Here is a 13,895-nt window from a genome sequence, read left to right on the forward strand (position 1 = left end):
GGATTAGGAGGAAAAATAATTAATTTGACTAGGTTCTTGCCAGTATTGCTTGAAACGAATTTTCAAATGTTGTACTGACATGTTCTATCCCACAAAATAAGCACTGTGTCTATCCAAACTGTGATAACAGAAATTTGTCATAGCAATCAATTATGAAAATTAATGGCTCAGGTTTTTTGAACCAAATATTAAAAGACTAGATGCTGGAAAAGCTGACAATTCTTCCCAGCTGCACATCATAAAACTGCAACTCAGAAAAATAATTTTCTGTGAGTTTACTGATTCTTAAAGTCACTGTCATCAAGTTTTGACATAAAATACTTCAGGCACCCAATTTAGAAAACAAATAGCCATTAAATGTCCAGAATGTCTCTTGCTGTAGATGTCTTAATAACAGAATAATGTTAATGTGTTTCTCTCTGCCTCCTTCTCAAAAAAATTAGACAGTTCAAGGTGTGTTTATTCATTTTTGCAAATATATTTCCCCACTCTGTCAAAAAGAAAAGCATAATTCAGCTGAAGTGTATCAGAACTGAGCTTCCTTATGACTCATTGTGTGACAAGCAGTAAATAAAATGAACTTTTTATGAATACATTATGCGTGGGATATGTTCCCAAGGTTGCATATAAAGAGTATTTTAATGACGTACATTTTTTTAGGTAACCAAAAGCATGTTGCTATTTCAGTAATGCCTGAACTGAATATAAAACAGTTTAAAAGTGTCCTACTACAAACTCAATAGGCCCAATTCCTGAAATATTGACATGACAACATTGTAAGCTTGATTTGGGAAATTATTCCTTCAGGAAATTATGTCAGCAACTACAGACACTTTATCAAAAATATTTGATGTATTTAATACCCTATGAATTAAATTTATGTTTTAATGTCAGATTCTTTAAGTGGTGTCAGTCACCCCACACTCTTTAGATATAAATTAACACACAATTATCATTTTATCAAGCTACATAAAATGACAATTTACTTTACATGATCAAATAATTAATCTTATAAATGACTGGGAAGCAAGAAGCAGAGCCACAAATTTTACAATTTAACATATCATATTTTAAAGATGTATATGAACTTTATGTGAAGAATAATTATGGTTTTACTAAAAAATAAAATATACTGTTGTAGAGACCTGAAGAAATCCAAAACGCAGCTAACCGTGGTTATATTTTGGAGAATGGATGCTGTTGGTATTGTTCTTTTTTCCTATTCTATATAATGTTATTTCATTCTTGTAACTTCCAAAGTATTTCATTCATATGTAGATATAATGGTAAGTCAAGAGTAATTGTAATACTATACTCATTTAACATGGTATTAACAGTTAACTCCCTTAGGACCTACACCCTACTTAGCCATAAGTTCTTGGTCCCTGTAGCAGTGCTAGGTATGAATACCACAATGTAGAGTGGGCCTTATGTCCAAGAAGAAAGTGATTAGTTACTCCCATGTCATTTGTACCACTGTTACACCAGTGAGCTTGTCTTGTAAGACCAGTCCTTATTGTGTCTCTCAGGTTTCACATCTGGGGAAGACAGTTGATAACTTTTCACTCAGGCAATGTGCACAGCCCCATCCAGAACTATGAAAGCTTACCAGTAGGTATGAAGCTCCAAAATTAGTATCACTTTTATATCCCCACGTTCTTTGACTCAAATATGTGATATCTTCAGTTACAGGGTCTCGTAGTCAAGTTCTGGATAACCAAGAGGGCTGGCAATAACTTGTAACATGTGGGATTTAGTAAGACCTCCATGAACAACTCCAAAAGAGCCCATTCCTGGCACTGGGCTTTCATTTTTTTAAAAATTCATCTCCATTAAATTATTTTATTAAATAAATGTTGTTTGAGTACCTCCTGTGTGCCTGATATTATTATAGGTAAAAGGTGAACAGTAGGAAGTGGAATTAAGTAGATTAGCACATCTAGGAAGCTGAAGAACTGGAGCGTGGAGGGTCAAAAGTAAAGGTTTCTTAGTAAGAGCTCAGAGGGAGCCTCAAATCTAAACTCAATGCATTCATGGGACATGAATTTAAGACCACTGCAGGGCCTGGCAAAAAGGACTGTCATGATCAACTTAATCTTAAAGAGGTGTCTTGCAGGGGGCCGCTTGTTGGTTCCCGGCTGCTCAGCCCCAAAATAATCACGCAGAAACTATATTATTTAAATCACTGCTTAGTCCATTGGCTCTAGCTTCTTATTGGCTAACTCTTATATCTTAATTCAACCCATTTCTAGTAATCTGTGTATCGTCACGAAGCTGTGGCTTACCAGGTAAAGTACTGGCATCGTCTCAGGTGGGGCTACATGGCTTCTTCTTGACTCCACCCTTTTTTCTCTTAGCATTCCACTTAGTTTTCCCCACCCACTTCTGTTCTGCCCTGTGCTTCTATAGGCTCAAAGCAGTTCTTTATTAATCAATGGTAATCACAGCATACAGAGGGGAATCCCATTATCATCTCCCCTTTTCTATTTAAATGAAAAGGAAAGTTTTAACTTTAACATAGTAAAATTGCATAAAACAGTTATTAAGCAAGAATTACAGTTACATTATGTCTATTTTATCTCTTATCATAACTAGGGAAAACTATAACTATAAATTCTTCAACTCCATCTAAGACTCCAGAAGTACATAATATTACCAAAGTAAACAAGAAGTACACTGTAAGCAACTTTCAAAACTCTAGAAATAAGAGACATCTCGCTGCCTGGACAGTCACCCAAAGTTCTTCTGTTCCATTGGGGGCATCCATCGTCAGCCTACAGGCCCACAGTATCCAGCAGACTCTTCCATGCAGCAGGAAATTTCAAAGACAGTTTCGCCTATACTGGCAGTTTGTTGGTCACTTTTTTCTGTGTCCTGCATAATGTCTGGCAGATCTTTTATGAAACAGGAACCCTGAAGGACCATCTAACCTTTAGGCAAGTTCAGCTGTCATTTCTCTGTGAGTCCTGCATGTCCAGTTCATCAAGCAGTTCAGGCAAGAGTAGTTTCTTGCCAAATTGCTAACCAACTCCATAAGGAGCCTCTTTGATGCCCATCATCTTCCTGAAGTAGCTTGGTGTTGGCAGGAACAGATGTGTCTCACTGTCATGAAAAGTACTAAGTTCTTAAAACATTTTAAATACCATATTCTGAAGGTCTCTGAAAGATTTGAAGAATACTTATCTAACTGAAATATATCTCTTTATATCTAGAAAACCTAACTAATATGACTACAAGCTTGACTATTAGATATGACTATCTACCTATATTTCTTAATTATACATTACATTTTTAAATGAGCTGCACAAACACAATACCTTAATCAAGAGCAGAAATAAAAATACATAGTATAACAAAATTGACCTTAAATTTATATCGATAAACCAAGATCCATACCAGTGCAAAGTATTCATATCCATATCAGAGGTGTCCTGGCTGCTGTGGGAAGAGTAGATGGTGGAAGCTGTGGGAGAAGGTCAGGAGGTATTTTAGAGAAATAAACGTCAGTTTGATCATAAGGGCACCAGCATGGTAGAAAGATGGGGTCAGATAAACTTGTACAGAATTGGAGATTGTTCCAAATAAAGATCCAAATAGTACTTGCATATTTTCTCTGTGAAAGGTCAAGTATCTAATGACTAAATGTCTCAATTTTCTATGTGAATGGTCTTAATTTAAGAGGTTTTTTTTTTCAGAGAAATAATTATGCATTGGATTTTTAATCTTAGGACAGACCTAACCAAATTGCCCTTGGATTTTGAATTCTTGGAGTTTGAAGTTGTACCGTTAGTTTATTTCCCTTGTTGTATATTTTTTCTAGACCTCAAATTATTTTTATGCACCCTGTGAAGACATAGATTTTCTGAGAGACAACAGAGTCATCCTTTAAACATTCAGGTTTTCAAAAGTGAGGAAGTGGAATCATTACATGGCAATTAAAGTACTATCCTTGTTTTTAGATAGCTAGACACAATGACCCTGAGGGAAGGCTATATTAAGAGTAACGGAAGTGCAGCCTCCTGAGTGAGTGGCCTGCCCTGCCACCTGAGGCCATGTTGATAGCCTTGACCTGTGCTACTGCTGAGGGCTATGACAGTGTTGGTGACCTGTGCAGTGGCAGGAGACAGTGTTAATGACCGTGTTCTGTGCTGCCACCAGAGACCATGCTGAGGTCTGTGGTCTGTGACTCGAAACCATGTGTAAGTCGATGATCCATGTTTCTGCTGACTGCAAAAGGAAAGGAAGCTGCTTTTGTCATGCCATTGATGACTGCAGACCCACAGTTGAGAAAGAGACGCATAGAAGGTTTCTGTGATAAACTCCATTTCACCCCTCCCTTCAAAGGAAATAACAGCCTAGACAAAAACTCATAGAACAGAACTCTTAAAGATTGTGGTAAAGATGCTGGGGGGTGGCTCTCTACAACTGATGGATTCTGACTGGGGTACATGTGGAGAAGGACTCCATTTTCTTTAAGGGATTGGCCATAGGGAGTTTGACCATGCTCCAGAGAGTATATGCGCAACACAAATTGGACTTTTTCTTTTTATCCTCCTTTTCCTCCTTTTTTTAGGGGAGTCGATGTCACAAGGGGAGGGAATAGGTGGGGGATAAATGGGAAGTGAGTTTGCTTGGGGTTCATGATGTGAAATTTTTAAATCAAATATTATGGGGAAAAAGAGTAGAAGTTACTACTCCTTTAGAAACCAGTTTTAAAGGATATTTTTAAAAAATAAGTTATATTTGCAAAAGTCCATGGTTCTAATTATGCTTTCAAAATGTAAGAAAAAGTTTCCAGAACTGACAGTTCAGGCATTAAAGCAGAACTCGAGCCTGTGATGTCTTTGCTTACCTCATGTTAGTGTGTGACCTTGAACCAGTAACTTACCTGCTTGATCCTGTTTTCTCAAGTGTAAAATAGTACAACCATCAGAAATCACTGTAAACACTGAAGAATTCATTTGATACAGGAAACACAGCAAGCATTCGGTGATTATTGGCTACAATCAATATTTCAATATCACATTTTAGATATGCCTTTCTTACTGTTTCCTGGGTAACACTGGGTCTTATCTATATTTTTTCTTATCATCTTCTGATAGTCATAAAATTTTCATAAATTCTCATTTATTTATTGCCTGTATGTATTGTATATAGTTATTGTACTTATTGTATATAGTTTTTATGTTAGTTATAGTCTTCCTTTTTATTTTATTTTTGTTTTTAGTTTGAAATTGTAAGCTTTTATTTTACTTCTTTTTACCTGTCTCCTTTGGCATAAAGTTCCACATATAGAAGCACCTTTTCCTCTTTCCCACAGTTCTCCTCCTCTATTACTTTCTTTTTTATTTATTTATTTATTTATTTATTTAAGATTTCTGTCTCTTCCTCCCCACCGCCTCCCATTTCCCTCCCCCTCCCCTGATCAAGTCCACCCCCCCTCATCAGCCCGAAGAGCAATCAGGGTTCCCTGCCCTGTGGGAAGTCCAAGGAACCCCCACCTCCATCCAGGTCTAGTAAGTTGAGCATCCAAACTGCCTAGGCTCCCACAAAGCCAGTACGTGCAGTAGGGTCAGAAACCCATTGCCATTGTTCTTGAGTACAAAAAGGGAAAATACAGTGATATTTTATTTGTGTTTTAATAAATAAAGCTTGCCTGAAGATCAGAGTGCAAAGCTAACCACACTAGTCAGCCAAGACAGATCAGGTAGTGGTGGCCCACACCTTTAATCCCAGAAGTCACATTAGTTAGCCATAGTGGCCAGGCAATGATGGCGCATGCCTTTAATACCAGTAATAGATAGGAATATAAGGCAGGATGAGACAGGAACTTGCTCTCTTTTCAGTCTGAAGATTTCATAGAGGTAAGAGCTCTCTAGGGGTTGTCTGCTTTGATTCTCTGATCTTTCAGCTTGAACCCCAATATCTGTCTCTGGATTTTTATTAGTCATATCACATTTTGCACTATGTGAAGATATATTGCTGTAATAATTGTAATAAAAAAGCTGACCAGCCAGTAGCTAGGAAGGAGGTATAGGTGGTACTCCCAGGCAGAGAGAGGAAGGAGGAGGAGGTAATCAAGGCACAGAGAAAAGACCAATGAAACATGGAGGGAATCAGACATAAAGAATGAAAGAAAGGTTGAAAAACTATGGTAAAGCATAGATTAATAAAAAACAAAGTAATTTAAGTTGTAAGAGCCAGTGGGACAAGCCTAAGCTAAGGCCGGGGTTACATAATTGATAATAAGTCTTCATGTCATTATTTGTGAACTGGCGGCCCAAAAGAAAAATCCACCTACAAAAGGCTACACAGCTTTTGAATGGACATAATGTAATGCTTACAGGTATAGAGGCTGTAAAATCCTCAGTTCAGTCACCATCAGTCTCTGCTCTGGTGAGAACCCACTCTGCACAGACAGGAACTTCTGTGCTTTAACACAGGAGAAAGAACTAATAGCCTCCTAGAAGCCACCTGAATACAGATCCCAATCTCTCCTGAGGGTGGGCCCTCACGATCCAATCATATCTTCAACCAGACCAAACTTGGCCATAATACCATCACCTTGAAGTTTTGATATCAGAATTTAGGGAGACACCAACATTCAGAGAAGAGCAACAGTGATGCTTGGAGTCCCTAGGTCCTGTGATTATGCCCTTACAAAGCCGAGGAATCTTGCAGAGATGATTAAAGTCAAGGACCTCCCGTGTGATGGAGAGATCACTTAATTATGCAATGGTTCGGTCTAATCTCTGCATGGTCTTGAAAAGAAAAGAAACTTTCTTGTTGTTATCAGAAGAGCAGAGGAAGGGCAGTATAAAAAAGGGTTTTATTGGGTTTTGTTGTTGTTGTTATTACTATTATTGTTTGCTTCTTTGCTGGCTTTGACAACAGATAAAGAAAGCCACAAGTTGGATAAAAGGGCATTCCAGGAGAGCATCAACTAAGACAGCAAGAGTCACCCTAAATGGTACAAAACCATCCTATGGTCTGGTGACTCAACTGGGACAAACAGGGGCATAGTTAAATGCCACCTCACAAACCACCTCTCTCATTCCCTCTCCTCCTCTCATGGACTGAAACCAGAGACTCAAAGGAACCCTTCCTTTCTTATTGGCGTTAAGTATTCTCTCATAGGGGTCACAGCAACAAGAAAGCTAACACACCTAACAATCCCACACCAGAAGAATTTATTTGTCTAAGAATAATCAAAATATTTGCTTAAGCAAAGTTTTATTTGTATTGTTCATAGCATCTTCACTAATAATAGACAGGGTAGAAAATACCTAAATGTCCATTAAAAAAATGAATACACTGGTGTGAGACATTAGTCTGTATTTTCTCAATTATATTTTAAATAGATGCTGATTGGTCAGTAGCCAGGCAGGAAGTATAGGCAGGACAACCAGACAGGAAGTAGAGGTGGGTCAATGAGAACAGGAGAATTCTGGGAAGAGGATTCCATTCCTCTGCAGTTGTGAGCCCACCACAGAAGAAGCAAGATGTGACCTACCCCATTGAAAAAGGTACTGAGCCATGTGGCTAGCATAGACAAGAATAATGGGCTAATATAAGTTATAAAAGTTAACAAGAAGCCTGAGCTAATGGACCAATCAGTTTATATCTAATGTAGACCTCTGTGTGATTTCTTTGGGACTTAACAATTGAGAGAACCAGGCAGGACATAAACCTCAGTCAACAACACACAATGATCATGGTTTGTCCACACAACAGCATGTTCCTTGGCAATGGGAAGCAAAGACTCAATTAATTGGAGGACTCTTGAAATCACACTGCTGAGCAAAGGGAGTCATACACAGAAGATGTCCAGCAGCATGAGATGCCACACAACAGCAATCTCCACTGAGGGAAAGCAGATCAGTGGCTACTTGGGGAGTGCCCATGATCACTAACTAAGATGAAGAACAAGGGAGTGAGCCGGGCGGTGGTGGTGCACGCCTTTAATCCCAGCACTTGGGAGGCAGAGGCAGGCGGATCTCTGTGAGTTCGAGACCAGGCTGGTCTACAAGAGCTAGTTCCAGGACAGGCTCCAAAACCACAGAGAAACCCTGTCTCGAAAAACCAAAAAAAAAAAAAAAAGGAAGAACAAGGGAGTGTTTTAGAGAAGGATTGTGCTATGTTCACATTTGTCAACATTCATTGAACTACACAGTTAACATACCGTTAAATTACGTAAATGGTAATAAAAAGAAGAATTCTAAAGTTTATGAGTAAATTAAAGAATGGGATGTGATAAGGGGGACATTTTTATTTATTAATAGGTCCAATTCAATTTGCTCCATCAATTTCCATAAACATACAATTCATCTTCTCCATCTGAAAAATTCATTTCAATGAACCTCCCTTCCTCAGTCATCACTATCACACACACACACAGAGAGTCATACAAACACATACACATATATGCACACATACACACAAATAAAATTTACAACTGTCTAGCTCCTATGAGGAATAGATGTTGAGTAACACAGGAAAAGGTCAGAGTAGATTTGCTCAGTGGTCATTACAATAATTAAAAATGGGAGAGTCAGCCAGGCAGTGGTGGTGCACACCTTTAATCCTAGCACTAGGGAGGCAGAGGCAGGCATATCTCTGTGTGTTTGAAACCAGTATGGTCTGTGAAACAAGTTCCAGAGCAGTCAGAGCTGTTATGCAGAGAAACCCTGTTTCTAAAAGCCAGAGGGAGAGAGGGGGGATGGGATACAATGAATGAATTAGAGGTAAAGTCAGCCACTTTCTCAAAGGCTGCGATATATTGTTTCCCAAAAATGACCTAAAAATTTTCACTGGCCCCAAATCTTAATGTCTACTTAGATTATTGGAGTCCTCAGGTTGAATGTACTAGTATGTGAAAAGTGATGGAAAAAATGGAATAAAGATGTATTTACTCCTCAAAACTTCTTAAAATGTAAACTAAGCCTCAAATGGTCAAAACTACTTGTCTAAGGCCCACACCAGAAAAGAGTGTTGCTAATATTCTCATGTGCAATAAAAACATTTCAATGATGATATTTGCATAACAGCAACTTAGCGGTTGAGGTTGATTTGGGGAGCTAGAAAACTAAATCTATATGTCCCATTCTTGGCACTCTTCCATTAACAAGGAGCAGTAAAACAAGGGCATCATGACTCTCCTGGCAAGGACCAGCTGTCAGGTCTGACTGCAGCTTAGAAAGGTCAAGAAGTGATTGATCATGCCACATCCAATGAGACATAGCTGAGAAATACATTACTTCCTGGAGAATGGGATTAGGGTACCATCTTTTAAGCCTCCTGTTATGTATCTCCCAGATAAAGATAAGAATAAGTAAATCCCTGGATCCTTGGTCATAAGGGATTAATTTTTTGGCCTTGGGAGACCATGGCATTAAGAGTGTATCATGAAAAAAAAAAGACTGTATCATGAAGAGTGATGGTGGCCCGTGTCTCTGAAGTCACACTGTGTTTACTGAGAGGGTTCTGAACTTCTAAGTGAAATACTGATTGGTGAAGTCAGATAACCCCACTGCAAAAACTACAGAGGAAGGACCCATAACAGATGCTAGCACTATGGTCAGAATACAAACTGTCTGCCCTGCTTTAAGGCAGACAAGAAAAAATGGAAGTCATTGACATCAGTCACTTTAAAATCCTAGTTTTAAAAAATGGAACTGTGCAATGCCACTAAAAAATAAGTAACACTGACATTGAACCTAGAAGATAGCCAATATGACAATAACCTTGAAGACAGTATTTTGCATGAAGAAACAAAGTTACTATTATAAATGCTGATATCACTTACATTTAATTACACCCTTTCTGCAGCTTTCATCAGTAACCATTAACATATTTATTTTCCCATAAGTAAGTTAAATTCTTGGGGTAACTATAAAATAGAGCATACACACACAAAGATGTACATTTTAACTTTCTAATCTAGTACCCAAGTCCTCCTTTTGTTAATTTTGTATGGGGTAATTAATTTGAATTGAGGCCAGTTTAGGTAATCTTCCAGTTTTCAGAAACATTGCCAGGTCAGTTCAACAAGGACTTGTTTTACACAGCAGGAAATATAATATTATTCCAGACAGAGGTGAGAGAATACCACGGCACAAGTGCCTAGGTCAGGGGCAGCAGCCAGGATTTGTTTCTCACCTAACATCTTGTTGAAGCAGGATTTTCCTGTACTACATACCAAGATAACAATAGGACCTGGACCCTCTTTCTGGAAGTTTCTCCTGTCTCCCTCTCATCTTTGCTACAGTCCTTCCTACATATAATGCCTGCCACCACATCTGGGTATTCTTTTTCTTACCTTCATTTTTTCCATTGGTTCTAGATCAAACTCAGATGTCAGGTTTAACCAGCAAGCACTTTTACACACTGAACCACCCTCCACTCCTCTGATATTATTTTTATGTCAAGGAGTGTAAGCAATTATTTATGTATCTTATGAAGTCAAGTCCCATAATTTGAGTATTTTAATTAAGAAATATTAATATGTGATGTTAGAAGGATAATATTTTATAAATCTTCTGTTTAGATTATCTTTCATCTAAGATTTGGTGATATTGTTACTATATTTGATGAATATACTGACCTGAATTGCATTATATAATGATGAAGAAATAGATTTAAAAACTAAATTTGGGGACAAAAAAAAATGACTACGTGAATAAAGTTGTTTGCCACTAAACCTGAAATCATGACATCAATACCCAGAACCCACATAGTGGAAGGAGAGAACCAACTCCTGCAAACTGTTCTATAAAACTCAAACAAGCCCTGGTATGCTCATGTACACATGTACATACACACAACTAAATAAATAAATTTTAAAATTGCATTTGTTATTTATGGGGGGGGGGAATCTTAGAGGAGTCAGTTCTCATACTTTGTGAGCCCTCAGGGATGGAGTCCAGATCATCAGACTTAGCAGCAAATGCTTAACCAGATAAGTTGCCTCGCTATTCCCACCCTTATTATTTAATCAGCATTAAACATGCACGGGATCAGAGACAATCTGCTAAGAGATTACAAAGATGGCAACTGAGCAGACACAACTAAACGTTTACATGTTCTCAAGAAAAACACTGCTCAAGTCAAGAAGCAATATCTGTCACACACTCCAACTTTTGCCTCTGACCCCTGCACGTCAATGTGCCCACATACATACACACAAAATAAATAAATAAATGCATTTAAGAATAATAAAACGAGTTTTCTTTATTATATTGGTGAGGCATTTCTCGGTTGGGAGAAAATATAGTTGCCTTAATATTTTGTAGTGCATTCATCCTAAACTTACCTGGTGACCACACTGACCATCTGTGTTCACCAGCTGGCTTTATCCAAAGCAAAAACAAACTTCTTGCATCTCTCTGGCAGGAGATAGTTTTGCTGTTTAAAGAAAAGCACCCTCAAAATTAGGCTCTTTACTTTCACAAGGGAAACAGAGATATTGTTTCCCTAAAGGTCTCTGAAAAGATGGCTGCCAACTCTTTGAGAAAGACAGTTCTCTATTATAAAGTTGACAAGACTCCATGTAGTCCCGAAGGACTGTGTACATTTCCAAGACTGAGGAAGAACAGAGTTTTGTCAAGTAAACACTCAAAAAAGAAAAAAAAGAATGGATAGAAGAGTTTTCCGTTATTTTTTTTTATTTTTTAGAGTTTTTAATAGTCAAACACAGAGGTCTGCTTCATTTCAGCTCCTTTACTGCCAAGCCAGGGGGCAGGGACTGTTTCAGTTTCTCGGCTTTCTCCTTGTCTGTGATGACCAGGGTGTAAAGGTATCTGCTGCAGCGAACCTTGAACTTCACACTATCCTTGTTCTTCTTGATCTTGACAGATTTGGCATCCTTCCGCCGGGCCGTCAGCAGGAAGTCCTTGATTTCCTCAATTTTCCGAGGCATGGCGACGGGCGCTCGGCGCTGGAGACCGTACAGCGGCCAGAACCGAAGGGAACGGAAAAAAAAAGCTCCGTTATTTTTAATAGAATTAAAACTTTTATTTGTATTTGTCCTTTTAATATATATAAATGTAAATATACATAATTTATAATTTCTACTAATATGTAGATATTTGATAATTGGGTACTGTCATGTACAATTATAGCCCTACCTTCTTAGTATAATCACTTACACCATGAGCTCTGGGTCAACCTACGCAACATAGATCATACCAAAACCCAAACAAACAAAATGCAGTGGTTATAACACACATCCACATATGTTCATGTGTGTGCATGGGTGTATATAAACATATTTATATATATTTATATTAGTTTATGTCTGAAATATACCTCGGGACCACGAGGGGTGCACCCACCCACTGAGACAGTGGAGCTGATCTACTGGGAGCTCACCAAGGCCAGCTGGACTGTTACCAAAAAAAGCATGGGATAAAACTGGACTCTCTGAACATGACGAACAATGAGGGCTGATGAGACGGGTTGATCCAACGCAATGTGCTGGCTTGGTGGGAGCCTAGCCAGTTTGGATGTTCACCTTCCTAGATATGGACGGAGGGGGGAGGACCTAGGACTTACCACAGGGCAGGGAACCCTGACTGCTCTTTGGACTGGAGAGGGAGGGGGAGAAAAGTGGGGGGAAGGGGAGAGGGGTGGGAGGAGGGGGAGAAGAATGGGAGGAGGGGGAGGGAAATGGGAGGCTGGGAGGAGGTGGAAATTTGTGTTTTTTTTCTTTCTTTTCTTTATTCTCCTTTTATCAATAAAAAAAATACATAAAAAAAATCTAACTAAAAAAAAAAAAGTGGATAATGGATGGGGGTGGTGAACCTGAGACTTAGGGCAGGTGAGTATGACCAAACATGCTGTACAAAGTTTGAAATAACAAATAAAGCAAAAAATAGAGAGACTTGAATGCAAGATTTCCTTAACTATATATGATTCAGCTTCTTAGAGATAGTGAATGAAGTGATTATGTGTTACAAATATGATGAAGAAATAAAGCCTGAAATTATCACTGAAAAAAAAAGTCTTGGCCCAAAGTTAGTGGTGTTATTGACGTTTCCAAATGTTAAGAAATAGGGTCTAGTGGAAGGAAGTGAGATTATTAGGGTCATGCCCTTGAAGGGAAGAGTAAAACTCTAAATCCCTGGTCTCTATCTCTCTCTCCCCTCCTCCCACTTCTTTCTCAGCCACCATGAAGTAGATGTTCTGCCCTCTCCACCATACCCTCCTGATCACGGTGAACTGCCTCAACACAAGTCCAGAAACAAGAGTCAAGTGACACAGACTGAAACAATCTTTCTAGAGATAGATATGTATGTAGATAGAAGATAGATAGTTAGATAGATAGATAGATAGATAGATAGATAGATAGATAGATAGATAGATAGATAGATGAGAAATACACACACATAGTTATATATATATATCTTGTTGAATGTAAATAGGACTGTCAGGAAGGACTCTATAGTACACCAAGAAGTCACTGTATTACATTTGCCTATTGAGATTCTGGGTCATTCTATTTTCTCTCTTCTGCTTTTATGTATGTCAAATTATTTTCTCATAAATAAAAACTCTACTTCTAATTGAAGAGAGGATAAAAGTAATAAACAAGTTTTTAAAAGAAACTAAGTTGTTTGTGAAAATACTGAAAAACATTTCCTAAGAAGTCTCTGTAAAATCTGTCCCATCCGTCTGTGAGGAAAGAAGATGCCAAGCTTTGAGATGAGTCATTCGGTGTGCAGCTACTCACAACTGCCTGCTTTATTAAGGGCAGATAAATTTACGAGGCACAATAGTAAGTTTCCATGAACCTTATTGCTATAGTTCAAAAATCTTCAGCATTTTGACTGCTGTTAGCAGGATGAGTCTAAAGAACTAGAGACTCGGTGACTGAGTCGATGAGCCATATCAAAGAA

General features: G+C 38.3%; 1 pseudogene; it reads right to left on the reverse strand.

Moving 5' to 3' along the window:
• Positions 1–11,645: 11,645 nt before the first annotated feature.
• Positions 11,646–11,976, reverse strand: LOC142844732 (large ribosomal subunit protein eL38 pseudogene; annotated as a pseudogene).
• Positions 11,977–13,895: the final 1,919 nt, after the last annotated feature.

Source organism: Microtus pennsylvanicus, chromosome 2 (assembly GCF_037038515.1).
Source record: "Microtus pennsylvanicus isolate mMicPen1 chromosome 2, mMicPen1.hap1, whole genome shotgun sequence".
In the NCBI taxonomy this organism is placed as follows: Eukaryota; Metazoa; Chordata; class Mammalia; order Rodentia; family Cricetidae; genus Microtus; species Microtus pennsylvanicus.